Genomic DNA, 12,865 nt, shown 5'->3' with positions numbered 1-12,865 from the left:
CATAGTTTTATCAAGAAGAATCTTTCCACCCTCCATTCCCCAAAGACATATTTATCTGGAATTGTGCCATCTTTTCCATATGCCCTGAAGAAAGAAACTTTTACCTTAGGCTGGTCCCTCCATCTGTACCTTAAATCCCATTTGCTCTCAGCTACTCTAGATCTTTATATTATTAATGATCTTTTCTTTTTGCTGCATCAGCAATGTCCTCTCAATTAGACCCTTCCTTCAGGAACATATAAATATGTTCACATTTCTCCCATCATAATAAAAATCCTACCTTTGACTTATGCTTACTTTTTCCCTTTCAAAGTACCCTCATAAAGAGTTGTTTATACTCCGTCTCCACATCCCCCTTTGCACCCCTCAGTCCTTTCCAATTTGCTGCTACTTCACACTATTCAATTACTCTCATTAAGATCATTTAAATGACTTCTAAGTTTCTAAATTTAAAGGCTAGGTTTTCATTCTCTTACTTGAGCTCCTTACAGCATTTGATACTACTGGTCAATCTCCCCTCTTCAAGTGCTCTCCTGGTTTTAGAATAACATTATTCCTTGTTTCTCTTCTTATCTCTCTAACTAGTTTTTCTCAGTCTGTTTCCTGGATTCTTCTTCCTTATAGGAAAGATGCCCATATCAAAAAAGATTATAAAGACAAACTGAATGGCATCCCAGTAGATTTTCAGGGCTGAGCCACATATAGCAAGGCTCTGTCATAATAATATCATGCAGGTTGTGACTGTGAGCACTCACAGCCCCATGGACTTTAATTGTCTATATGCCATAATCATGGAGTTTGGTGGCAATGTCACTTTACATGAAGTCATACATAGTGCTATCAGCTGCCCTGAGGAAGAGAAAGGGAGCTTCACTGCTGTGCCCAAAAACTATTAAATTTGGGAAGGCATATACTTTCATATATTTAGGGAAATAAGGATTCCCTAGATGTATGAATGACCCTGCTTTTCCTTCACTCATAAAGTATTGAGTACTTTGAGCTGAGGCTTGCAAACATTTTGATTCATGAGCAAAATTATCTGCAAAATTGGTAACTGTTTGCTTCAAGAAACTGGAAGATTTGCTGTGTTTCCAGAGGCTCCTTACCATCTAGAGAACACATACATCCACCAAGCCCCAGAACTCCTGAAAAACCATAATTCCCGAAGGTGACATCTACTCTTTTTCTATCATTCTCTAGCAAATGACTACCAAAGAGGTACCTTACTCAGGAGAGTATATGTTCTATACCATAGTGGCCTATAATCTTCATCCATTTCTCTCAGCAGCTGTCATCACAGACTCAGTCTCTGGGAAAAGACAAGAGGATCATCTGCTGCTGCTAAGTAAAGAACTTCTGGTTGATTTTAACTTTTTAAAACCTGAATTTGGCTGATTTTAAACCTGTATTAAGATAAGCTATCACTGGGGTGCCTGGGTGTCTCAGTCGGTTAAGCGTCCAACTTCGGCTCAGGTCATGATCTCACGGTTCGTGGGTTCAAGCCCCATGTCAGGCTCTGTGCTGACAGCTCAGAGCCCAGAGGCTGCTTCAGATTCTGTGTCTCCTTCTCTCTCTGACCCTCCCCTGCTCACTCTGTGTGATTCTCTCTCTCTTTCAGAAATTAATAAAACATTTTAAAAAATTAAGATAGGCTATTGCTTTGTTTCTATTTTTTTTCTTTTTACTTTATTTAAATCCAAATTAGTTAACATATACTGTAATAACAGTTTCAGGAGTAGAATTTAGTAATTCATCACTTACATTATAACACCCAGTGCTTATCCCAACAAGTGTTTTCCTTAATGCCCATCACTCATTTAGCCCATGCCCCCACCCAATACTTCTTCGGCAATCTTCAGTTTGTTCTCTGTATTTAAGAGTTTCTTATGGTTTGCCTCCCTCTCTTTTTTTATCTTATTTTTCCTCCTCTTCCCCTATGTGCATCTGCTTTGTTTCTTAAATTGCACAAATTTATGAAATCATATATTTGTCTTTCTCTGACTTATTTCACTTAGCATAATACATTCTAGTTCCATCCACACTGTAGAAAATGGCAAGATTTCAATTGTTTGATCACTGAGTAATATTCTATTGTATATGCACACCACATCTTCTTTATTCATCAGTGGATGGATATTTGGGCTCCTTCCATAACTTTCTATTTATTTTTAGATGATAACAGAGGAAAACTATTTGTAGGAGGGATTTTTTTTTTTTTAATTTTTAATGTTTATTTCCTAGAATGAGAGAGAGATAGAGTGTGAGTGAGGGAAGGGGGAGAAAGAGAGAGGGAGACACAGAATCTGAATCAGGCTCCAGGCTCTGAGCTGTCAGCATAGAGCCCAAAGTGGGGCTCCAACTCACAAACCATGAGATCATGACCTGAGCCAAAGTCGGATACTCAACCAACTCAGCCACCCATGCATCCCATGTAGAAGGTATTTTTAGAAAATAAATTTATTTAAAACCTCAAAAGAGAAAAGAAAAAGAACTGCCAGAATGTAAATTTGACATCAATTAAAACTGTTACATAACAAAAATAATAAATATAAATTTAATGTTCTTTCAGCATGATAAGCTTGAAATTAACAGCGTATATACTTTGCAAATCAGATAGTGCATTTCAATTATCAGATGGCTGCTTTCAAGATTGTATGGGAAAGGAATGGAGAAGAAAATACTGATCATTTTTTTAAAAAAATTTTTTGAAGACTATTCATTTTTGAGAGAGAGAGACAGACTCTTAGCTGGGGAGGGGCAGAGAGAGAGGGAGACACAGAATCTGAAGCAGCTCCAGGCTCTGACATGTCAGCACAGAGCCCAATGCAGGGCTCAGACTCACAAACCTCAAGGTTATGACCTGAGCCAACTCATAACTTGGTTGGTATGCTTAACCAACTAAGCCACCCAGGCACCTCGAAAACACAGATCTTAAGAATGCATTAATCTCTTTCTACGTTGCTCCAGAGGAGAAACAAGTAAACTTCTCTTAAACTTCTCTAATTTTCTTTATAAAATATAAAACTAAACCAAAATTAATTAAACTCAACATGATCACAAAATATCTGTCTTATATATGAGTAATCTTTAATTTAAAAATGTAAGAATTCCTTTAAAAAAGAAGAAACTAAAACTAAATTAAGTAAAAGAAATAAAAGAATAAATGCAGTGGAAATCAACAAAACAGAAAATAATAGAAGAATTCAATGTAATCATAAATTGATTCTTTGAAATAATCAAGAAAAAATAGCCAGATGGGGAATAAAGGAGAGAAGACACAGATTTTCACTATCAGGATCAGAGATATGGCATCATTCCAAATGCTAGAGCTATTAATTAAGAAAATATCATGAAAAACATTACGCAAATAAATTCTACAAGTTAGGTAAAACTAAAAAAAAATAGTTTCAAACTGTCAAAACTCACTCAAGAAGAAACACATAGCCATTTATACCCCTGTACCTTTTACAGAAATTGCATTTGTAGCTAACATCCTACCCACAAGTAAAAATCCAGACCCAGATGGTTTCACCAGAAAAGTCTCCTAAATATTTATGGAAGAGATAAGCTTAACAACAAACAAAATCTTCCAGAAAACTGAGGAGTAGGAACATTTCCCAATTCATTCTATAAAACTATCATTACCCTACTCCCATTATGTTGCATGGAAAAGATAATTTAGGCCAATATGCCACACTTAAAAATATGCAATACTTAAAACAAAATTTAGGCCAATAGAAGCCAACAAAATATAAGTGATCGAGTAGGGTTTATTCATTTATCCCAGAAATGCCAGGTTGGCTTAACATTCAAATAGTAATTAATATAATTCACCATATTTCAGACTTAAAAAGAAAAACGAGATCATTTCAATGGATGCAGAAAAATTATGACAAAATCTATTAACCATTCACATTAAAAAATTTTAGCACACTTGGAATAGCAGAGAACTTTCTCACTCTGATGAAAAGGGATTTACCAAAGAAACCTCCATTTAATATCACACTTAACATCCATACTTTTTCTTCCTAAGATCAAGAAAAACATAAAGATGTTTGTCACCACTTATATAAAACATTACTCTGAAGAGTCTAGCTAGAGCAGTTGTAAGTGTGTGTAGGTGTGTGTGTGTGTGTGTGTGTGTGTGTGTGTGTGTGTGTTTCAGTGTGTGTTGAGGGGAAGGGAATGGAGAGCTTAAAATAATAAAAGGATGGGGGCCCTGGGTAGCTCAGTCAGCTAAGCCTCTGACTCCTGATTTTGGTTTAGGTCAGGATTTTATAGCTCGTAGGTTTGAGCCCCACATCGGGATCCACACTGGTGGCACAGAGTCTATTGGTATTCTCTCTCTTCTTCTTTCTGCCTCTCCCCTGTTCATGCTTTCTCTCAAAATAAATAAATAAAGCTTAAATTTTTTTAAATAAAATAAAATAATAAAAGGCATTCAAATTGAAAGGAAAAAACTAAAACTGCCTTTGCAAATAATCTTAAAGGACATGATAATCTATACAGACAATCCAATGGAATCTACAACAAAAACAAATAATAGAAATAATGAGTTTTAGCAAGGTCGCAAGATCCAAGGTCAATATACAATATATATAAAGAATTGCATTTCTATAAATAGTAATGGATTATCAGAAGTTCAAATTTTGAAAAAAAATACCCTTAACACATATAAAAAACATGAAATATTTAGGAGAAAATAAGTAACTCTGACAAAATGTACAAGACTTGTGAGATAAAAACTGTACAATATTGCTAAGAGAAATTAAAGAAAACATCTGTAAGCAGAGAGGCATATCTTGTCCATAGGTAAATGACACATTGTGCTAAGATGTTAATTCTCCACAAACTGATATGATTCAACATACCCCAAAACAAAATCCTAGCTGGGTTTTAGTATTAAATTGAAAGCTGATTCTAAAACTCATGTAGAGATGCAAAGGGCCTAGAAAAACCAAAACATCTCTGAAAAAGAACAAAGTTGTAGGGCTTTTAATCAAGGAGAATTACCTACTTGATTAAAAGATTTTATTATATAGCTAATAACCAAGAAAGTGTAGTAGTGGCTCAGAGATAAGCAAATAGATCAATGGAATAAAATAGATATTCCAAAAAAAGGCACACATATATAGGGACAACTGATTTTTTACAAAGGAAAAAAGGCAATTCAGTAGAGAAAGAATAGTCTTTTGAATGATGCTGAAACAAGTGAAAATCAATACACGAACAAAAAGAAAAATAAAGAAGAAATGCCGATCGATGCCTTAATCATTACATAAAATTTGCTCATAATGAATCACAGACTTATATTCTAAAAAAATTAAAACACTTAGAAAAATGCATAAAATAAAACCTTGTGAGCTTGATGTAGACAAAGATTTCTTAGTATGATACTGAAAAAGCATAATCCATAAAAGAACAAAATGACAAATTGGATTTCATCAAAATTAAAAATTCCTATTCAAAAGACTGTTAAAAAGAATGACTAGCCAGACTAGGAAAATATATTTGCAAGTCACCTATATGATAAAGAATTTATCTAGAATATATAAAGAACTCTTAATTGAAAATTTGGCAAATGAGCAATAGCACTGCTAGGAATTTACCCAAGGGATACAGAAATGCTGAGGCATAGGAGCACATGTACCCCAATGTTCATAGCAGCACTCTCCACAATAGCTAAAACATGGAAAGAGCCTAAGTGTCCATCAACAGATGAATGGATCAAGAAGATGTGGTTTATCTATACCATGGAATACTACATGGCAATGAGAAACAATGAAATCTGGCCATGTGTAGCAACATGGATGGACCTGTGTTATGCTGAGCGAAATAAGTCACGCAGAGAAGGACAAATACCATATGTTTGCACGTATAGGAGGATTAGGAGGAACTTGACGGAGGATCAAGGGGGAGAAGAAGGGCGGAAATGGTGGGGGAAAGGGAGAGAGGCAAACCATGAGAGACTCTTGAATGCTGACAAAAACTGAGGACTGATGGATGTGGGGGGAGGGGGTATGGGGCATGAAGGAGGGCACTTTGGGGATGAGCACTGAGTGTTATGTAGAAACTAATTTGACAATAAACTATTTGTAAAAAAAAGAAAAAAAAAGTTTATAACAGAACCAAAAAAATAAAATAAAATAAAATAAAATTGGTATGTTATTTATACCCAAAAAAAAAAAAAAAAAGAAAATTTGGCAAATGATTAAAACAAACACATCAAGAAATATAAATAGATAGCAATAAGTAAATGAAAAGATACTTAACATCATTAGACATAAGAGAAATGCACATTATGGGGTGCCTGGGTGGCTCAGTCAGTTAAGCGTCGGACTTCGGCTCAGGTCATGATCTCACGGTTCATGGGTTCAAGCCCCGCCTTGGGCTCTATGCTGACAGCTAGCTCAGAGCCTGGAATCTGCTTCAGATTCTGTATCTCCCTCTCTCTCTGACCCTTCCCTGCTCTCTCTCTCTCTCTCTCTCTCTCTCAGAAATAAAATATAAGAAAAGAGAGAAATGCACATTAAAATCACAAAGATATACTATTATACTTCTCTAAGAAATACTAAATTTAGAAAGCCTGGCCATGGAAAGTGACAGCAAAACTGTGGAAAGCCTGAAGATCTCATACACTGCTGACTGGAAAGTAAATGATACAACCACTTTGGAAAACAGTTTGGCAGTTTCTTAAAAAGTTCTACACATACCTACCATATAGTCCAGCCATTTTACTCCTAGATATTTCCCCCAAGAGAAAAGAAAGCAAAAGTCCAGATACAATCTTGTATGTGAATGTCCACTGTAGCTTTATTTGAAGAGCCAAAAACTAGAAGATCTCAAATGTTTATCAACAGGGAAATAAACAAATTGTATCATGTTCATATAATGGAATGTTTCATCAACAAAGAAAATAAACTGTTAATACACACAAATGTGTCTCAAAACTAAGCTTAAAGAAACCCAAAACAGCACATACAATATGATCCATTTACACAAAATTATGGAAAACGAAATCCAATATATAATAATAGAAAGCAGATCAGTAGTTGCCTGGGAAATGAAGTCAGAGGCAAGGATAGGAGGGAGAAGTACAAAGAGGCATGAGGAAACTTTTGGGCCTGATGCCTATGAGGTGTTGATGATTTCACTGGTATATTCATGTCAGAATTCACAAACTGCATACTTTATATGTACCTTATTGCATGTCAATCATAACTCAATAAAGCTCTAAAAGATAAAAAAGAAATAAACCCTCTAAAATGTTAGGATTCACTGATTTTCACTTGAACCATTAAACACATGTACATTGAAAATGTACATTTTCATTCCAAAGATACTATTTGCCAGGTTCATCTTTCAGTTGGTGATTTAAAAGACTCCAGCACCAAAAAAATGTTAGAATTCAATACATGGTCACTTATTTTAGCCAAAGTCCTCTAATTTTCATAATCATCACAAGCGATCAGCACGGGATGGAACTACCATTTATTCATTCAAAAAATACTTATTGAGTGTTACAGTCTGTGTCAGGTAATAAAATAACAAGGTAAATAAAAATGAGTCTCCACCATCAAGAACCTCATGGTCTAGTGGGGAAGATAGGAATTTTTGAGGCTAATGTTCAAATGATGTGGCAAGTGCAATACTAAAGATGTGCAGAAGTGTGTTCATGGCATAATGTGAGCAAGGAGGAGGCATACCTAACTAGTTGGGGACAAGAAACACAATGCAGGTAGGGGAGAGAAAGCTTTGCAAAGGAAGAAACTTCTAAACTATATGTAAACTAAATAGTAATATTAAATAACATGATAATTCAGTTGCAGGGGAAAAAATCTCTTCCTTTTAGTACCTAGTGGCATGTTCTGGACTAAACAGACTTCAATATAAATAAAAGGTAAATATATGGAAATGATAGACCCCTTTAAAAGAGAAAGAATGATTCTGAAAGGCATTACCTGTGTGTATATTGCCTGTACTTTAAAAATATTAAAATATTTTGGCAAAATAATGGATAAAATGTTAAGATTCTAGATAAGAATATAAAAGTAAAGGTTTTTATAAATAAGTTTAATAAACAATTCACTTTTTATTCATGTGCAAGTCATGGAACAGGTATATAATGGAGCTAGACAGAGAATGCATCTGTATGCTGGCCTTATTATTTTAATGACTTAGGATTAATTAATTCTTTAAAGAACATATTCAGTGTAAATCTTACTACCAATAGACTCATGCTTAACTTCTTGTAGTATTATAGACCTTGAGGAGTTGTGGAACTTACGAAGGTAAAGAAGAATAGTAATGGAGTATTCTAACACAGTTTGTGTTCTATGTTATTTAATTATTCTATTATTGCAGTATCCATCAGGATAACAGCACTATAGCTAATCTCATCAAGGTCTAGGATAGGAATAAGCTGAGATAAAAACTAGAATTTAACACTGTTTTAACTGAGGATATTTTAAATATTCCATCCTTGAATACGGAACAGATCCTATCTATAAATATAGATGGCCAAATAATCCTTTGCTTTACCCACTTCTAATATATGCATGTGTTGAGATATATATATAGATCCACATATGTATATGTGTATACATGTGTATATGTATGTATATATATATACATACACATAACATAAGCTGGCATCAATGAATACGTACATGTGTTGGGATATATACTTATCTATATATTATAGATACATATATAAATATATTTACATATGTTATATATTTCTACATATATATAACATCATCTGGCATCAATGAATACATACCTTTAACATTAGGAGAGAATTCTCTGTCCCACAATCTAGGCAAAGAAAAATAAATCTTTACAGTTTTATGATCATACAAATAGCCAAGAAATGAGTCAAATATTATCAACATCTAACGTCAACACTGAGGGAGCCAAAGTGCTAATGGAAGTTACATTTTCTCCTTGGCATATTTAGTGCTTTAAGAGTGTCCAATAGTTTCATAGTATATCAAATGAGAAAATTTCAGGCAGTAGAGACAGTATGTACATAGAATGAGCTAAGAAATACTGAGGGATATCTAATGAGGTTATGGAACAAATCAAGGCAGCTTGCCTGATGACTGTTCATTAGCCACCCTAAAAGAGCCAGAGGTGTCCCCTCTTCCTGCCAGCAGCTGCTGAACCAAAAGAAAGCATCACTGGAGTTCAAGAGCACAAACATCACACAATCAGAAAATATTAGAGCTAGAAAGGCTCTAAAAGATCAGATAGTAGCAGTGCCCAAATCTGTAGGTCGTGGTTACACTTCAGTGATTCTATGAACTTCTTGAAATTACATATAAAATTTTATGTATACATACAGAAGAACCATATATCTATTTCAATCATTTCATTTAATGGATAGAGAAACTGTTCCATTGATACTGACTCACGGCTCACTAGTACTAAATCAGAGACAAGATCTCTTGAGTACCAGCTATTTGTTTTTGCTAATACAGCAAGTTGTCTCCTATTAAGTATTAAAAATCTTAACTGCAGCAGAAAAAGATAGAAAGCTGCGATCCCTAATCCCATATTTTTAAAAATCTTCAATATCTCTGTGTAATCACTTGATAAACTCTCCATGAGTCCATTTATACTGTCCTTCCTTGTCAAAGTGCCAAACATCACCTGTGTGATACCTGTGTTCTGGGAGCCCTTGCACATGAATCAATATCTGACACAAGTAGCTGCTCATGCCCCTCTGTCATCTCAGAAACCAAAGGTAGTCTGCCAGAACACTCAAGGAATAAGTTAGAGGATACAAAAAGGTCTTGAGAATGTAAGTGTTCAAGGGCAGAGCTATGCAGTAACTTACTGCCTTGTGTATAGTTGATGCTCAGCAAATGTTTGTTGTACTGAACTGATGTGTAAACCATTTGACAGTCACCCTGACTATTACCAAAGGAGGAAGAATTCTCGTTCAAGAATTGCCTCTCTTATGAATACACTAAGGCCACTTTTTAAACTAGCTTTCCTTAAACAATTCCATGCATATTCATCAATCTTTCAGTTATTCCAAAATACCTCTGATTTTACAAATAGATGTTAAGTTCAATAAATTAACAAGACTTTCTCTCAGTGTTGATGATATAGACAGACATAGATATGGATATGGATATAGATTAGATGTAGATATAGATATAGATGATACAGATATAGATGAAATCTCTCCAGTAAGGTATTTGGGCTGATAATAATCTCTCATCATATTAATAACACCATTAGATTCACTTTCAGATGGCTTAACAGTGGTCTTTGGGGTTTAATAATATATTGCTGATGTAGGCAAGCGACCACTGGACTGAATATGAGTTTGTACAAAGTAAATTCTCCATCTCAAATAGAAGTGTTTTCTCCTGTAAAACCTGCTTTTTTCCCTATTAACTATTATGATTAGAAGCATATAATTTATCTAGTCCCCAATCCAAAAAGTTTACTGAACTTTTCTCTTACCTAAAACATCTACTGAATAAGGATACTCAAATATATCTCATAAACATCTATCAAATTCACAACATCCTTTTTCCAATGGCCATTGCCTTCTCATAGGCCCTCATCAGCTTGAGCCAGAACTCACAATTCTCACTACCTTTAATAGTTGCCATTCTAGTTATTTCTTCAATGACATCAGAATTAGTTTTCTAAATAGCAAAGTTAATCATTTCTTACTTTAGCTTGAAACCTACTAGTGGCCTCCTACTGCATTCAAGTAAACTCAGATTTTTATCTTAAAATATAAGGTTTTGGTAATTAAAGCTTGGTGTCCTTTCCATTCTCATGTGCAGCAACCCATAACATCTCCTACAGGCTCTTTTAAACCTCCTGTTTAGAGACCTTGTCAAGGTTCTCCATGTCAGCCTATTTTTTTTATTCCCTTAACTCGTAGCATATATTGTACCTGCTCCATAAAACATTCTCTCTGACACTTTTTCCATGTGGCTTAGATGCTACCCTTCCTTCATGGCTTAGGCAAAGGCTACAAAAAGAACCTCACCTGTCTCCCACACATGAAGTCAGTTATTTGCTTTCCAATCTAGCACTTTATCCATATTTCTATCAATACATTTAAAACAATATTTTATGAAATATACATACTAAAGTAAAATATGTTACCTGAACAAAATGAGCCAATTAAATATCAGTACCAAAAAGATATCTAGAATCCCCAAATGTGTACACTACCGACTTCCCCATGGGTCAATGGAGAAATAACAAAGGAAATCAGGAAATATGTTATATTAAAAGATTATAAATACATGTTATATAAAACTCATGAAATGGAGTGACATCAGTGAAAATCAGAGTTAAAACCTCCAAAAATCCTCTCCTACAAAAAACCAACAAGAGAACTGGCAAAATTGTTAGGATCAGCTTTTTCAAAACTCAGAAAACCAAAGGCTTAACCAAAGACTTGCAGCATTCTGGGGAATGTTTATTCAAGGAAAATAACTGATCTCAGTAAAAACAGCGATCTGTGAGGAATGTGAATTTGCCCTACTCCTTCCCCACCCCCCATTAGTTGAAAGCTAAGCACACACATTTGTGGTGAGTACCAGAAGACAGACCACCTCTAAAAAAACAACATGGGTCTGGAGTATCTTCAAACTCTCATTCCCCAAAAAATGTCATGATATGACCTATGTTATGGTTTCTAGAAGACCCATTTCCTGCTTCTCTGTATTTGATCTAAATCAGATCTCACCCAGTAGGAAAAGCCTTTTTTCCCAAAGGCACTTGTTGAAAACAACTATAAGAATATTATTTTACCTCTACAGTTGTCTAAAGCCTGCCTCCTGGCTTACAGATGGCTATCTTCTATTTGTGTCTTCACATGGTCGTCCTTCTGTCTATGGCTATTCCAAACTTATAAGGATGACAGTGATATTGGATTAGGACCCACTTTAATAACCCCATTAACCTAATCATCTCTGTAAAGATGCTATCACAAAATAAGGACATGTTCTATGGTATTGGGGACTAGAACTTCAACATGATTTTTTTTATTATTTCTGAGAGAGAGAAGAGAGTGAGAGAGTGACCGAGAGCATGAGCAGGGGAGGGTCAGAGACAGAGGGAGACAGATTCTGAAGCAGGCTCTAGGCTCTGAGCTAGTTGTCAGCACAGAGCCTGACGCGGGGCTTGAACCCATGAACTGTGAGATCATGACCTGAGCCAAAGTTGGATACTTAACCGACTGAGCCACCCAGTGCCCCTCAACGTAATTTTTATGGGAGACACAACTGAGCCTATAACATCTATCCTCACACATTAAAAAAAAAAGTTGTGGTATGGTTATGTTTTTTGGTCTTTTCAGAATGTTTTGAAATAATGAGCCATATTTTTCAAAGTATTTTCTATTACCTTTAAAACATTATATTAAGAAAGAGTCTCTAAGGTCTCTAACTATGCTTTTGAAACTCACTTGGTACAGCAAAGTCAACAGTAGAACTGAAAAAAAGAACTAATGGACTGATTTTAGTCCTGGCTCAGCCATTAACCACTGAATTTGCCCTGAATTTAGTACTTAAATAATGCATACTTTAATTCTTCACCTGGAAAAGGAAGTGGTTGGACTGAATCCCTCTGCAACTCCACAACCCCAAAGACTCTGATTCTACCTTGTCCTATTTTGCTACAGCAATTGGCAGGTTGAAGGCAGACTAGAAATAGCACAAGAACATTTATTTAAATGAAGAGATTAATGTAAATTCAGTTGAGTTTGGAAATGTTTGCACAGCTGAAAACCATGAACCTTCCACACTTCTTAGACAAATTTCATTCATTCTCTGAGGATAGACTGCTTTTGGATTTGTAAATGCACATGGATGTTGCTTTCAGC

The 12,865-nt window shown here is 35.2% G+C and overlaps 1 pseudogene; it reads left to right on the top strand.

Moving 5' to 3' along the window:
- The first annotated feature begins 665 nt into the window (after nucleotides 1–665).
- On the top strand, nucleotides 666–1,395 carry LOC120221128 (annotated as a pseudogene).
- The last annotated feature ends 11,470 nt before the right edge of the window (nucleotides 1,396–12,865 follow it).

Source organism: Hyaena hyaena, unplaced genomic scaffold (genome assembly GCF_003009895.1).
Source record: "Hyaena hyaena isolate Hyena2069 unplaced genomic scaffold, ASM300989v1 scaffold_755, whole genome shotgun sequence".
NCBI lineage: Eukaryota > Metazoa > Chordata > Mammalia > Carnivora > Hyaenidae > Hyaena > Hyaena hyaena.
This window is presented reverse-complemented; position numbering and strand designations above follow the sequence as displayed.